The 17,629-nt window shown below is 36.4% G+C and overlaps 1 protein-coding gene across 5 annotated transcripts in view; it reads right to left on the reverse strand.

The window, feature by feature from the left end:
• LOC127851033 (uncharacterized) overlaps positions 1-17,629 on the reverse strand; it is a 141,321-nt gene that overhangs the window by 113,839 nt on the left and 9,853 nt on the right. For 3 of the 5 annotated variants that reach the window (XR_008035622.1, XR_008035623.1, XM_052384482.1), the window contains one exon: positions 4,121-4,622. The gene's annotated coding sequence lies outside the window, so the exon portion shown is untranslated. Of the gene's footprint in view, positions 1-4,120; positions 4,623-17,629 lie in introns of those variants that run through there. The other 2 variants (XM_052384483.1, XM_052384484.1) reach the window with 1 other exon arrangement.

Here is a 17,629-nt window from a genome sequence, read left to right on the forward strand (position 1 = left end):
TGACTGTAAAAAATTTGGAACATCTCATGAAAATCTCAATTGAAGGAAAAGACTGCAAAGGTGTTGACTTAAAAGTGATCTACAAATTGTGGGCTGGTAAAAAACAGCGCAGAATAATAATGAAATAATAATGATACATGTAATGACTTTGTTCTCTGTATATAGCAGGATTTGTTTGCAATGTATTTTGTGAATGAAATGTATGCTTGTATTTCACATACCATTCATCATGTTGTTAAAAATGTGCTGTATGAAAATATCTCTATTACTATGAAAATTGTGATGTGATGTATATTATGATATGTGACATGTGCTTGTTGTCATTAAAAGAAATATGAAAAATCTATAGTATATATTGTTATTTGAAACAAACGAAAACTGGTTGGCAATAGGCCCAAAACGCATCACAGACAATCTAGGATCCAAAAAATTTCCAGGGGGGGGGGGGGGGGGCATGCCCCCGGACCCCCCTAGATCTGGGTGGCTCAACGATATTTTGGGCCAGCGCTAGCCCTGCATTGTTAAAACAAAGCCGGTCAGGCTTTGATTATTCAGTTCTATTGTTAAAATGTTACCCTCCGGATAGGAGGCTTTGTGTATGTACTGTTATAAAAGAGTATTTAAGTCGAACTAAGAAAGTCGGACCATCCACAAATAAGAAACTGTTAATCAGCTACATTTGTACATGTATATTAGGCCGCATGGGCCTGTTTCTAGAGACACAGTATCACGTTGGATACGGACAGTCATGATTAAGTCGGGGATTGATGTAACAGTAAATGGTGCTCACAGTGTCAGGAGTGCATCAACATCAAAAGCTAGAGACAACAATGTGCCAATTAATGTTATAATGAAGCGTGCTGGTTGGACAGCAGATTCTACATTCAAAAAGTACTATTCGTTAAACATTGAAGACGATTCAGAGTTTGAAAATGTAGTTTTACAGTTACATCATTAGAGTACATGTAAGTACTGTATTGCATGGTTAATTTTGTCATTATCAGCTTTGAAATCTCATTTAAGACTGACAGTGATATGACGAAATAAAAATTAAATATTAAACGAGACTTACCTTGGTAAAGTTGAAAATGTAGTTTTACAGTAACATCATTAAAGTACATGTAAGTACTGTATTGCATGGTTAATTTTGTCTTCATTATCAGCTTTGAAATCTCATTTAAGACTAACAGTGATATGACGAAATAAAAATTAAAAATAAAACGAGACTTACCTTGGTTAAGTTGATGTTTGAATGTAATTATACGAGTCATATTTTTAATTTTGGTAAAGTTTTTGAATTTGGTTTTTTTTACCTTGACCTTGACCACTCAAAATGTGCAGCTCCATGAGATACACATGCATGCCAAATATCAAGTTGCTGTCTTGAATATTGCAAAAGTTATGACCAAGGTTAAAGTTTTGGTTAAAGTTTTGGGACACACACATACAATGGCCAAAAACAATATATCCCTGATCTTTCGATCCGGAGGCATAAAAATTGGCGACGTGGAACGCTCGTTACTACACGAAGAAAATTAAAACAAGAGGGACATCTTGGCCCTAGTTCACCCAGGAGTGGGTTCATTCAATCTTTACCAAACATCAAACTTGACCTAGATATTGTCCAGACAAACATCCTGGTCAAGTTTCATCACTATTGAACCAAAACTCTGGCATATGGAGTGTTTTTGTTTTTGTAGGATTTGACCTGGTGACCTATATTTTGAGTTGACCCCCATTACCAAACATCAAACTCTGCTTACAAAAATAAATATAATAACCAAGATTTATAAAATCTGAAACACAATTGTGACCTCTAGAGTGTTTACAAGGATTTTGTATAATAAAATGAAAATTAGGACAATCTAAGAGCAATAATTATGGCATTAATTATGTGATATATATAAAACTGCCCCCCCCCCCCCGGCAGCCAGGTTATTCAACTGACCGGAACCATTTTCGAACTCAACTGTCATATCAAGAAAACAAATGTTCTGACCAAATCTCAATTTGGGCTAAAAATGTGACTTCTAGAGTGTTCACATGTATTCACTATATAGATAAAGAAAAAGAATGCCCCAACCACTGGCGGCCATGTTTTTCACCAATCTGGACCATTTTCGAACTCGTCTGAGATATCAATAAAACCAATATTTTGACCAACTTGCATGATGATTGGGCAAAAATTGTGACTTCTAGAGTGTTTACAAGCTTTCTCTATAGCCAAATAAGGAAAACTGCCCCCCCCCGGCAGCCATGTTATTAAACTGACCGGAACCATTTTCGAACTCAACACTCATATCAAAAAAACAAATGTTCTCTGACCAAATTTCATGAAAATTGGGCCAAAAATGTGACTTCTAGAGTGTGCACATGTTTTCACTATATACATATAGAGAAAAATGCCCTGCCCACAGGCGGCCATGTTTTTTCACCGATCTGGACCATTTTCGAACTCGTCCGAGATATTAATAAAACCAATGTTTTGACTAACTTTCATGATGATTGGGCAATAATTGTGACTTCTAGAGTGTTTACAAGGTTTCTCTTTATCCAAATAAGGTAAACTGCCCCGCCCATTGGCGGTCGTGTTTTTCAACGGACCGGAACCACTTTTAAACTCAGCCAACATATCATTAAGACAAACATTTTGACAAAGTTACATGAAGATTGGGCATGAAATGTGACTTCTTCAGTGTTTACAAGTTTTTTTCTTTTTTTTTGGCCTAGTGACCTAGTTTTTGACCCCACACGACCCAATTTCGATCGAGATTTCATTGGGACAAAGCTTCTGACCAAGTTTCATGAAGATCGGACAATAAATGTGGCCTCTAGAGTGTTTACGAACAAATGTGGACGGACGGACGGACGGACGGACAGACGATGGACAAAAACAGGTCACAAAAGCTCACCTGAGCAATCAGGTGAGCTGCTAAAAACGCAAAATAATCCCGATTTATTGAAATTTGGGATAACAGTGAAGAAACAAAAGCTTTCTACAGAAGGGTAAGTTTTGAAACATGCACATTGATAACATAATTAGGAAAGTCATTTGATAAAAGTGAAAGAATCTGCCGCGGCTTATGTATTAATGGAACCTAGTCAAAACGGCCCCTAGTCAAAACGTCCTCTATTATTGATGACCGAGACTTGTTATTCGTATCTGTTTACGATTGTAAATCTTGGTTAAAGTAATAATGTGGTCCCTTCATATATTTTTTCTTAATTTAAATGCATATTCATGACGCATATTCATGATTCAAACTTTGTATGTAGTCTATTTATGCTTTGGTGAAAAAATGTGAAAAATAAAATAACTTGTTTACATTTCTTACAAAAGTACTGTCGTTCGATGTATACCTTATGTTTCAGATCAAATGACAACCTCTCAGGGAGATCATCATGCACTGGCGAGGGTCAGGAACATGAACATAATCATTAAGAAGGAATTTTCCTCTTCAGATATTGAGAGAATTATTGACATTTTCAAGAGTAAAAAGAACAGAGTTCTAAAGCTGTAAAGTCCAGAACATGTCTGAGTTATGTGCCCTTGAAATGTTCTTTGTTTATAAATGTTATTCCTGTGGTAAAGAAGTGTTAGGACCAGGTATTTTAGTTGCATTTGGTACATGAATGTTTTGCAAATCAGATATATGTATATGTGTTGTTATTGTATCAAATACAGTATTTATAGAATAAAAATATGCCTTCATTGCATTATTTAAGGAAATTTTGATAATTTTCAATTGTTTAACATGCTTTAACTATACTCATGCATTGAACTTTGAATTTCACAATTTTAAGAAGTTCGCGACTCAATTTTTCACAATTTTTAAAAGTTCGCAACTCAACTTTTCACAATTTGAAAAGTTCGTGACTGAATTTTTCACAATTTTTACAAGTTCGTGACTCATTTTTTCACAAAGTGAGGGGCCAGGGCCGCTTCACAGTCAGGAAAAAAAAGCCCTGACCCCGATTTAAATAACCTATAGTATATAGTCAACATAAACATCAAGATTGAGCCAAAGCGGTGGCCTCAAGAGATGTAACGAGTAGTAAGTTAACAGGACATGACACAGGATGCACAAACCATGACGCCAGAAATACACTGATCACAAAATTTCACCTTAAGCAATTATTCATCCTAATTTAGTAATTTAAACTTTTATGCAAAAAACATTGCTTTGATTTCTAATTATGTAACAGACTAATGAAAGACTAGAATAACGTTGTGTCAGTTTGATATATGATTGTCAATATATGGGTTCTGATTAATGTCACTATGAGGAATTAAATCATTATAGCCATCGTCTTTCAACACTTCGTTCATCAAGTCTAATGCTGTTGTACAATTTGAAATATTGACTGCAAGTATACATGTCCAATCAGTGAAGATGTCTTGTTTCATTAGGTGGTGGGACATCATTCTTTGTTCAAGTATCAAACTTTATAATTAAATAAGTTCCTCTCATCGATGAGCATGTCCTACCAGTGTCTAGAAGTCTCCAAGTGGGTGGGGTTGGCTTCCAGACTCACTTCTGCTGCAGTCATCAGTAGGTCTCCACACTTCAATGGTTCCAGTATAGTATGGGTCGTTATGAAGGGAGCCAGACTAGGTGTGCCTATAAAGAAGAATGAACCCGTTTTCAATGTGTCCAGTATGGTCTTGATGGTGCTTGAGGGAGCCAGACTAGATATGCCAATAAAAGGGAATGAACAGGCTTTGATATCTCCAGTATAGACTGGATGGTGCTAGAGGAAGCCAGACTAGGTGTGCCTACACGATAGGAATAAACAGACTTCATTGTGTCCAGTATAGTCTGGATAAAGCTAGAGGGAGCCAATCTAGGTGTATCTACACTGCATGGAATGGACAGACTTCAATGTGCCCAGTATAGTCTGGATGGCGCAAGGGGGAGGCAGACTAGGTATCCTCCACAGGATGGAATACAGACTTTGGAAACTAGGTGAGCCAACACACAAGAAAATGAACAGACTTCAACGTGTTCAGTATAGTCTGGATGATGCTAGGTGGAGCCAGACTAGAATTATGTGCCCAGTATAGTCTGGATGTTGCACAGGGGAGCCAGACATGGTGTGCCTATACAGGCGAGAATGAACAGTCTTCATTGTGTCCAGTATAGTCTGGATGGTGCTAGGTGGAACCAGACTGTATAGTCTGGATGGTGAAAGGGGAACCAGACTAGGTGTGCCTATACAGGAGAGAGTGAACAGACTTCCAGTAGTCTGGATGGTGAAAAGGGTAGCCAGACTAGGTGTGCCTACACAAAGGAGAGAGTGAACAGACTTCAATGTGTCCAGTATAGTCTGGATGGTGCAGGGGGAGCCATACTAAGTGTGCCTAATCAATAAGGAACATAGAAATCATAATAGAGGCAAAAAGTGGCTGTAAAATTGAATAACACTTTATATTGAATTGTTTGCATATGTTAAAAACTACATATGTAGCACAGAAACAGGAAAATCAATGGCTGTTGTTTCTTTTAAGTTTTCAATTTTTTAAGTAACGTTATGTTAATTTTCAAACATATCATTAAATTGTAATTGTTGTAATTGTATAAAATGCAATTAAAAAAAGAACAATATTATTATGTACCCTCTTACATAGATGCATGATTGGAACCTTGATCTAAATAATGTAATGGTAACAATTAAATATGCATGCATTCTCATTAAGACGGAAAAGATGGTAACAACTTAAAACAAGAGCACCGCATAACGGGTGCCACGCTCGGCTGCGAAAGCTTGTCAGATTTTTTTTAAATATTGTTTAAGAGGTCACGGTGACCTTGACCTTTGACCTAGAGACCCAAAAATGGGTGTGGCGTGTATCACAGGTGGTAAGCCTGTGGCTATGATATTAATTAGTGAAAACATCATTTTGAATGATAAATAATCATATTATAACGAAAAATTAACTTTTCTGGAAAAAAAACTCAAAATCATCCGAAAACGGGGTGCATCGTTTTGAACAGCCATTCCTTGATCAATTTTGCAGCGATTTTCACGATCTCTGTCTTATTCAACCCGTTTTTGGATGATTTTGAGTTGCATACCTTGTTATAATATATATATATATATATATATATATATATATATATATATATATATTTGATAGCGAAAAAAATCCTGAAAAGTTAATTTTTCGTTATAATATGATTATTTATCATTCAAAATGATGTTTTCACTAATTTATATCATAGCCACACGCTAACTACCTGTGGCCTGTAAAACTCAACAAGGTGCATCTATATATGAAGTTTCATAGTTGTAGGTGGAAGCACATTGATATTAGCGGAGGAAAATGTCAAGGTTTCAGCACGGCGGAAGACGAGCTGGCTATGACATACCTCGGGTTTTTCAGAAAACAGCTGAGCTAATGACAACTAAACGCAAACACTTAAAGGGCTTTCTTTCCTGTTTTTGTGAAACAGCCTTGGCCCCTCTATTTTGTGAAAAAATGAGTTGCGAACTGTTATAATTGTGAAACCAGAGGGCCATGATGGCCCTGAATCGCTCACCTGACCAACCAAATACAATCCCAACCCAGATTTCATCAAGATAAACATTCTGACCAAATTTCATAAAGATTGGATGAAAACTGTGAACTCTATTGTCTACACAAGATTTTTCTAATATTTGACCTATTGACCTAGTTTTTGACCCCAGGTGACCCAAATAAAATCCCAACTCAGATTTCACCATGATAAACATTCTGATCAAATTTTATAAAGAGAGGATGAAAACTGTGACCTCTATTGCCTACACAAGGTTTTTTTAAACTTTGACCTTGTGACCTAGTTTTTGACCCCAGATGACCCAAATACAATCCCAACCCAGATTTCTTCAAGACAAACATTCTGATCAAATTTCATGAAGATTGGATGAAAACTGTGACCTCAATTGTCAACACAAGGTTTTTCTATTATTTGACCTATTGACCTAGTTTTTGACCCATGATGACCCAAATACAATCCCAACCCAGATTTCATCAAGATAAACATTCTGACCAAATTTCATAAAGATTGGATGAAAACTGCGACCTCTATTGTCCATACAAAGTTTTTCTTTAATTTGACCAAGTGACCTAGTTTTTTACCCAGTGACCTAGTTTTTTACCCAATATGACCCAAATACAATCCCAACCCAGTTTGTATCAAGATAAACATTCTGACCAAATTTCATAAAGATTGGATGAAAACTGTGACCTCTACTGTCTACACAAATTGTTGACGGTTTTTCTATTATTTGACCTAGTGACCTTTTTTTACCTCAGATGACCCAAATACAATAACCCAGATTTCATCAAGATATACAAACTGACCAAATTTCATAAAAATTGGATGAAAACTGCGACCTCTGTTGTCTTCACAATGTTTTTCTTTTATTTGACCTAGTTTTTTACCTAGTGACCTAGTTTTTACCTCAGATGACCCAAATAACATTTGTTAAAAAGGGCAATTGCATTGATTAACACCATAAGAGTTAATAGTATTGATCATCTAAACGCTTTATTTATGTTTCTGACTGTACATTACGCAAACATGTGCACATACATGTAATATCTACATATAGTATATGATTAACTTTTGTACATTTACATTTAAAACGCGTGAATGACTCTCGCAGACAGGTGTTTACGCTTGCTGCGCAGCATCGCAGCGATAACGGGTGTTCGATAGCCTGAAATCGCGGCGATTTCGGGTGTTCGCCAAACACCTTGGTCAGTAGGGTGTCCGCCCCCGCAAAATGTCACCCATCGGGAAAAGTGAACACCGCGGACAGTCGTTTTTGTTTAAGTACACGGTGCATATACTGTATATATAAATATAAACATTACAGTACCATTGACATGATCAAAATAGAAACAAACAAATTTTCTAAGCTTTGTTAAACAAGAGGGCCAAGATGGCCCTAGTTCGCTCACCTGAGAGGAGTCGATTCATTCAATCATTACCAAATGTCAAACTTTACCTAGATATTGTCCAGATAAACATCCTGGTAGTGCTCACACGGGTACCCGAAAATACCCAAAACCGCGGGTCAAAAAAATACCCGCGATTCCGGGTCAAAGTTTTCTCAAACGGTACCGGGTCGGGTCAAGATTTTTTTCAAAAGAACGGCGTAAAATCAACTCTGCCGTTTTGTTCTGGCCGTTTTGAAATGTGCCGTTCTGACTTTCCATCTCGCTTCCGGAATAATTAATATAATTTCGTGGTTTCAAATCTCGTGTTTCAAAGCTCATGTTTCTGTGTATGCTATGTTCTCGTACATTCGTGCCCCTTAACTATGTATTTCGCGCATGCGCATACAATGACAAGTATTTTTAGCATTGTATAACTTTTATATCCTCAATAAAATACTATTTCAGTATTAAACCATCTGAAAATCGTCTTTGTTTACATATTTACAATTTTTTCAACTCGTGAAAGTGAAGGCCAATGATCTGCAACATCCAGAAGAGTATTCTCATTGGATTCGTGCTCCTCGCTTGACCGCGTTCTAAATGGGGCTCCCAGTGGGAAGTTATTTTTTACGTAACAGATTGCAGTGTCCTTTTTCTAAGACACAATTGAATGTGTATTTAATGGTGGAATCGATTTATTTTCAATTATAAAATTCCAAATAAGAGCAGGGATGTTAATATTTTTAACCATGGTTACCTTCAAAAAACAATGCAAACATGTTGATTGAAATATAATTTTCTCGCGCGTCTTGCATATTGAGTTACAATACCCTGTCGGGTACCTCTCAGTGCTCCGAATTAAATAGAGCGTGGCCTTTCTTAGAAATGCTTCTGCCACTTGCACAGAATTTCTAAACTTTTTTGTTTTATGCGATTTATAATGCAATAATACTCTTCAATGGTATTTTTTTACCACAATTTAAGCAATATCAATGTCTGTGTGGAACATTTCTTGTTAAAACTCATTTTCTCTGCAAAATAGTCAGCAGTTGTAAACGCTCAATCTACTTGAATAGAATCCGGACACGCGAAGTATTTGGCGAGAGCGAAAATGACGTATAAAATTGAGCACGAATCCAATGAGAAGACACGAAAGTATGAGAACAAGTATTTTGTCAATCTGTGTGTACTGATTACCAAGTGAATAAAGAGGAATGAAAACTATTTACGCGGTAAGGTGTTAGATTCGCCAGTATGGGCGTATTTCGGGTTTAAATCCGAAAACGAAAAGGGCATTATGATTACCAACAAAGGCATGACTTTTTGTAAACATAATTGTAAAGTTGAACTTGTGTACAAAATTCGTTCTACTGTCGAGGTGGTGAAGCTACCTGTCCAGTCATTTTTCCAGTTAAGATTCTGATGATAACAACAACACTCCGAAGCTCTCTGGTGTGGTGTAACAACATACTGCACTTACTGAACTGTTTGGGGATATCTTTTCTGAACGTTGTTTTAGTGTTCCTGATTCTGATAAAGTATCAACTGAACTGAATGGTTACCATGCTGAACCAAGTATCAAATTGGACAAAATCCACTTCAATGGTGGAATTCCAACAAGGAGAAATACCCACAATTAGCACACATCGCCAAGAAGTATTGAATTACTCCAGCAACTTCAGTTGCCAGTGAGCGCGTGTTCTCCACACCTGGTTAAATTGTGTCTGCGCAAAGATCCTGCATGAAAAGTGAAAATGTTGATATGTTGCTGTTTTTGAAAAAGAACTTGGTGATTTGACTTGTATAGAATTGTTTACGCTGAAGTTTTGTTATAATTTAAATTAATTAAGACAGTATTTACTTTCCCCAGTTTTCTAGTCATTTTCCATCTTATATACTTCTTATTTAAGTCTTGATATGGTGAGATAAGATCTTGTTTACAGTTGTATACATCAAGTTACATTTGTTCACAATTATTGTAACAAAGTTATGAAGGATTTGTTTTTAAGCAGTCTATTATTGCGCATTTTAGCCTTTTGATTTTGTGTGCTTAATTTAAAGAAAATAATACTACAAATCGAAATAAGATAGACATCTATTCCCATGATCTCTTATATTCTTTATTTGCTCTAGTCATTTTGATTCTAATAGTTACAGCTACATTCTTATAGAGAAAGAACATCATAGCGGTGTTTTTTGCTTAAAAGGGTTATTTTGGCGTTGTCCGTTCGTCCGGCTATCCGTCCGTCCGGCACTTTTGTGTCCGGAGCCATATCTTGGAAGTTCTTTGGCGGATTTCATTTAAACTTGGTATGAGTATATATATGCATAAGAGGATGATGCACGCCAAATGGCATTGTGCACCATCTGTTAAAAACAGACTTATGGCCCTTTGTATCTGCATTTTTTTAGTGTCCGGAGCCATATCTTGGAAGTTCTTTGGCGGATTTCATTGAAACTTGGTATGAGTATATATATGGATAAGAGGATGATGCACGCCAAATGGCATTGTACACCATCTGTTAAAAACAGACTTATGGCCCTTTGTATCTTGAAAAAATGCTTTTTACTATAGGCATTTTTGTGTCCGGAGCCATATCTTGGAAGCGCTTTGGCGGATTTCTATGAAACTTGGTATGAATATATTCCCGCGCCAGAGGCGGAGGGATATTGTTTTGGCGTTGTCTGTCCGTCCGGCTGTCCGTCCGGCACTTTTGTGTCCGGAGCCATATCTTGGAAGTGCTTTGGCGGATTTCATTTAAACTTGATATGAGTATATATATATGCATAAGAGGATGATGCACGCCTAATGGCATTGTACACCATCTGTTAAAAACAGACTTATGGCCCTTTGTATCTTGAAAAAATGCTTTTTACTATAGGCACTTTTGTGTCCGGAGCCATAGCTTGGAAGCGCTTTGGCATATTTCATTTAAACTTGGTATGAAAACGCACGACTTATTAATTCACCTAAATAAATTGTGAAGGCTTATGAACCTTCCTTTGTCTTAGTTTTGTGTTATTGTCCTCCGTCCGTCCATCTATCATTATGTTCATCCGTCCAATTTGCACCCATCTTCAAACAAAGCATATGTTGCGGGGGATACCTTGGGCCCTCTTGTTTCAACTCATTTGCAGTTAATTTTGCTGAACTTTGTCTTTATATAGCCTGTAATCGAGGTTTTATCACTCACAGTTTATAATAATTCATGTATTACTATAAAAAATATGGTAATTCTACATGAAGAATACTTTTTTGTGAAGTAATTTAGTCTTATTTCACAACGGTTATTTCTTAAATGTTTCTGATATGTTCATCCTTAAAGAAAATAAATGTTTTATTGTATTTAACAAAAACAATATTGAATTTCTTTACAACCCGACCCGACCCAAAATTACCTGTACTTTGAAATTTTGACCCGCCGACCCAACCCAAAGAAATTTTTTGACCCGTGGGAGCCATACATCCTGGTCAAGTTTCATCATTATTTCATCTCCGAGTCATGATCAATGTACCTATGAAGTTTCATGATCCTAGTCGTAACCATTCTTGAGTAATCATCCGGAAACCATTTTTCTAAGTTGAGTCACCGTGACCTTGACAGCAATTGTGGGAATACGTTTTTTGGCACTGTGACCTTGACCTTTGACCTAGTGACCTGATAATCAATAGGGGTCATCTGCGAGTCATGATCAATATACCTATGAAGTTTCATGAACCTAGGCATAAGCGTTCTTGAGTTATCATCTAGAAACCATTTGACTATTTCAGGTCACCTTGACCTTTGACCTAGTGACCTGAAAATCAATAGGGGTCATCTGCGAGTCATGATCAATGTACCGATGAAGTTTCATGATCCTTGGCATAAGCGCTCTTGAGTTATCATCCGGAAACCATCTGGTGGACGGATGGACCGACATCATAGCAAAACAATATATCCACTCTTCTTCGAAAGGGGGGTGGGGGGCATAATGAGAAAACTGCCCCACTCCCAGCAGCCATGTTATTCAACTGACCGAAACAATTTTTGAACTCAACTCTCGTATCAAGGAAACAAATCTTCTAACCAAATTTCATGAAAATTGGGCCAAAAATGTGACTTTTACTGTGTTCACATGTTTTCACTATACAATGTATACATATAGAGAAAAATGCCCCGCCCACTGGCGGCCATGTTTTTTCACCGATCTAGACCATTTTCAAACTCGTCCGAGATATCAATAAAACGAATGTTTTGACCAACTTTCATGATGATAGGGAAAAAATTGTGACTTCTAGAGTGTTTACAAGGTTTCTCTATAGCCAAATAAGGAAAACTGCCCCGCCCACTGGGGGGGCCATGTTTTTCAATGGATCGGAACCACTTTTAAACTCAACCAAGATATCATTAAGACAAACATTTTGACAAAGTAACATGAAGATTGGGCATGAAATGTGACTTCTACAGTGTTTACAAGGTTTTTCTTTTTTTTTGACCAAGTGACCTAGTTTTTGACCCAGCACAACCCAGTTTCAAACTTGGCCGAGATTTCATTGGGACAAAGCTTCAGAACAAGTTTCATGAAGATGGGACAAGAAATGTGTTCTCTAGCAAATGTTTATGGACGGACGGACGCACGGACATACGACGGACAAAGACCGGTCACAAAAGCTCACCTGAGCAATCAGGTCAGCTAAAAAGTATTTGGGAATAAAAGTTGAAGAACCAATATTCTGAACATTTAAAAATAACAATTTTATAAGGATTCATTTATATAAACTTATTCTGCAATAACGTGAGCTGTTCCAAAACAATATGCTTGATTTGTCCTGTGATATGATAATAATTATTATGTACATTTTGTATTCATTTTGTCAGTGACTCAAAATTATGATAACAAATACATGATTGAAATTTTAAACCAGTATCTGAAGTAGTTACAGAGTATCCAGTGATTTTTTTACCTGCGCGTCCTGCATCCTGGACTCACAAAAACCTCTGAGGATGCAAAGTTTCAAATTATGCGAGTCCAAAAAATGCATGGAAATTTTTCAAAAAGACTGATTCTTTCAATGCAGGGACTCGTAGATTTGCAAGTTATCGAGTCCCAGGACTCAGATGAGAAAATTGGTAAAAATATCACTGAGTATCCCTGTGTTTTTTCACCATTTTTTGAATTTGGACCGGGCCATAAAAGAGAAATTGCTGGCAGACTTGAGTTCTGGACTTTGTTCAATAACCTTTAACATGATGACCCAGAAAACATAAGTGTAGTTTAAATCAAATACCTGCATGGAAATCTTATTATAAACAGAATTACAATACACCAAAATTGAAGCTGACACAAATCCGACATACTGATAGGTAGTATAGCTTTGACAGATATATACAGTCAATGTTCATAACTTTTTTCATAATTTTGTTTTATGGAATTCACAAACATGTGTTGATTTTTCAAAATATCACTAATATTGTAACTTTTTATGCCATTTTACAAAGAATATGTGTTTGTATTTATTGTAAAAAAATAGAAAACATTAATAAAATCACAATATTAGTCTCCCTTTTTAGTGGTCATAGACAAGTTAACATAACAGAAACCAGATTTCTTTCCATTACATGCTATAAAAAAAAAATTATTAGAAAAATATTTGTGCAGGGTCTTTGATAAAAGGAATTTATAACAGAAAGAACTTCAACATTTCATTTCTTAACATAAAAGAAATATTGTCATTAACTACCTGATATCAATGTGTTAACATAGCAGTAAGTAAATCTTCGTGCACAGTACATGTATGACCACTTTAAATAAAGAGGAGCTTTCTGTTAAACATTAATTTTATAAATCTTTGTGAAGATACTGGAAGAAAACTGTTCATAATTTTTAACAAGAGATGTGTTTGTGAAACACAATGCCCCCTACTGCGCCGCTTTAAAGCCATATATTTCACCTTTGACCTTGACGGATGACCTTGACCTTTCACCACTCAAAATGTGCAGCTCCATGAGAGACACATGCATGCCAAATATCAAGTTGCTACATGTATCTTCAATATTCAAAAAGTTATGACCAAACTTTAACCAAGTAGTGTTTTATCCAGGCCGTTTTAGCGTGGCGCGGCGCCACGCCGCTTTTTTGAAGCTGCCCCTTTCAAAGCAAATCAGCGCCACGCTGCCCTTTTCAAAGGCCGCCGCCCTGTTTTCCGCCGTGCGCGACCTTATTGATAAAATCTTTGCCCCTTAACCAAGCTTCTAAGTCGACTATTATCAGCGAAGATTCGCGCGGTTGTGAATTCGTCATGCGTGAATAACCATGTGTCAATATCAATCGATAATTTCAGTGGCTTTGTAACACTTATCGGTCCGGATACAATCGTGCACAGTTACTTAGGAGACTTGATGAAAACCTCGATGTTATTCACGTGGAAATTGTGCATTTCATGCATAATTCAGTTATATCAAAACATTTATTTTTACGCGTAATTAAATTTAAAAAAAACACCAGTTGTATCTGTAAAATATTGATTTGATGTCAATTTAATGCAAAACAGTTTTAAGTTAATAAAAATTAATTTACAGGGCTTGCACTAAGCGGCGTACGGCCGTATATTACGCCCGATAATTGTTTCCATACGCCGATTACAAAACCCCATGACGTCCACTGTACTTCCTGAAAATTGGCCATACGCCGAAAATAGCAACCCGTGACATATTAAAGCTGTCGATTAAAATAACGCTCCGCCTCCTATCCAATACAATTGGCGCAGGCTCATATTAAAGCTGTCGAGTAAAATAACTCTCCGCCTCCTATCCAATACAATTGGCGCAGGCTCACAGTAGATGTGTGTTGATGAATTGTAGCAGACGACAATCTTAACACGTTTGCTGTTCACGGTTAGGCAGACCGCGCTTAATTGCAGCACGTGCTTGTTAATTGTCACGATGTTTTGATTACAATAACATGCAGGGCTTGCACTAAGCGGCGTACGGCCGTATATTACGCCCGATAATTGTTTCCATACGCCGATAACAAAACCCCATGACGTCCACTGTACTTCCTTAAAATTGGTCATACGCCGAAAATAGCAACCCGTGACGTAAGTTGTCGATTAAAATAACACTTCAATCAACACTGCTTTCTGCCGACTCAATGTGTTTTGCACACGTCTCGATCAGTCTAAACTCCGCCTCCTTATATGTGCTACCGCCCGCAGGTGATTAGCAAGTTTATTGTGTGTTGTTTATCTAACGGTTACACAATTTACCCCCCCCCCCGCGCGGATCGCAAATTGACCGTTACAATGCAGTCGCTTAATATTGGTTGCTTTAACAACACACGCGTGCCTCTTTGCGCGTGCCGTATGTTGTCTAATGATAAGGAGATAACTGCTGGTTTAGGGCAGACGGCACGGTAAAAGAAAGACGGCAAAAATAATTAAAGAAAAACAAAACTGATCAAAGTTTAATTAATTACATAGATTCACTATCGTAGTAGGTCTCGCGAGTTTTCTCAGTTTGTTAATCCACCGATAATTACGAGTAATAACCATCTTATATAAACTGGAATCACAGTTCATTTTCTATACTAACAAGTCATTTAACTAGTCAGAAAAATTCAGAAAACACATTTCCTGGATAAGATATAAATTATCCGAGTAAAATTAAATTGCTACGTCATGACCTTCGCCGTTGCAAATGGCTGACCTATTGTAACATTCAACCCGCATTCAGTTCAAAGATGGCGATTCAAATTACAAATAATGTTGGTTCAATAATGGAGAAAACATTAAATGGAATTAACAAACATTTGATAAGGTTTGTTAAAATAGATAACAACATGGAAAGTTTGGATTATTTAAGTTAAACTGGTGAGGCATTTATTAAGTGTACATATTTCGGACATGTATAGTATTCGGATAAACAGTAATTGATATACTACATGTAGATGCTCCATCATGACCATTCATTAAGATTGTGTTTTGTTGCAAATGCAGTCATAGGGATGAGGATAATAAAATGACAATAAATATGTGATGAAAAGGTGCAACTGCACATATCTCAAATTACTTAAATGTGTTGAATGACTTAAATGTGTTATGATTAAGTAGATTTTAATGAGAATTTATTGTTTTTAGAATGAACATAGTAAAATGATAGAAATAATAAAAGTTTTGAAATTAACATGTTTTGTCTTTTAAGTCGATATTGTTTGCACAAACTTATACCCTGATTTTCCAAACATCTCCCTATTTTTAAAGCCTAGGGTAGTCTCCGCCTTATTGTATGATATATCTAGTTACTTTCACAGAATTAAAGTGACCCAAAATGGATGGGAAGAGTTTGTGATCATTTACGCAGTTGACATTCCATTAACATCAACATTAAAGTTGTTTGGACTTCCAACATTTTTGAGTGGGACTTCCATAAGTAAAGGGCAGGAAGTCAGGACTTCCAAAATTTATTTCTTAGTGCAAGCCCTGATAACATGTGAATGTCGGCAAAGAAGTTGATACCCCATCTTGGACCCTGTTTGGCCAAAAGTTGTTAATTGTTGTAACAGTAGTAGGCCTGCACCATTGGTTCAATAAAGAACATTATGACCCGTTTGTAACTTGTCAAAATATGTTACAACATGTAATTGGCAAACACAGATATGAATTTTACAAAAATATTGAACTTGTACCACTTATCATTCGTGTTTAGAATGTCGCAACGTACGCTTTCCGATTTTGGCATTCCACTTTCGACGAAACGTAAATTAGAAATTGATGCAAATTGCTTTGTAAGCAAAACAAGTTTATATTGGAGACCAAATTACGTGTATTGAATTAATTGACAATGAACAAAAGACAGTACCGCGCCGTTCCTAGTTACACTTTTTGCGAAATAAAATGTACACAATACAACACGTGGTCATGAAAGTTCAAAGTGAAAACAATACCCGTTTACAATTTTATGCGGCAACACTTTAATTTTAGTACATGCATATTTCACCATGTCATTTATTAAATAAAAATAAAATAATTAAGTTATTTGAAAGTCATTTAACAGTATTCTAAGACTTCTTTGAAAAGCTAAAGTTTGTATAAGATATATATCCTATGGTGTTTAAAGGGGCCTTTTCACAGATTTTGGCATTTTTTAACTTATTCATTAAATGCTTTATATCGATAAATGTAAACATTGGATCGTAAAAGCTCCAGTAAAAAGGAAAAGAGCATTGCCCGGACCAGGTTTCGAACCAGTGACCCCTGGAGTCCTGCCAGAGTCCTGAAGTAAAAACGCTTTATCCTACTGAGCTATTCCGCCGTGTACACATACTGAGCGTATTTTATACTTTATATAAGCAATCTTCGTAGTTTCACAAAATTTAACGACAAAAACAGAACTCTCCAAATTATTCAATCGTTTCGCGTTGCAACGCTTTATAATTTTTAGGTTTTCAAATCGTCAAAAGATGCATATAATGGCTATATTAGACCATGGTAAATGCTCATTATTACTGTTTCCTCACAAATATCATAACTAAAACGAAAATTTGCGAATCTGAAACAACTTTTTTCAATTTTGTCAATTTACCAAAGCGTGAAAAGATCCCTTTAATCTTGTTTTTTGTTACTACATGAAAATATAAAACACATAATAAAATATACATTCTGGATTTTGTTGGTTTAATTATTCAACAATAAATTTCAAAACTATACATACAATGTTTGTGTGT

This window comes from Dreissena polymorpha, chromosome 11 (genome assembly GCF_020536995.1).
Source record: "Dreissena polymorpha isolate Duluth1 chromosome 11, UMN_Dpol_1.0, whole genome shotgun sequence".
NCBI classification, from domain to species: Eukaryota; Metazoa; Mollusca; class Bivalvia; order Myida; family Dreissenidae; genus Dreissena; species Dreissena polymorpha.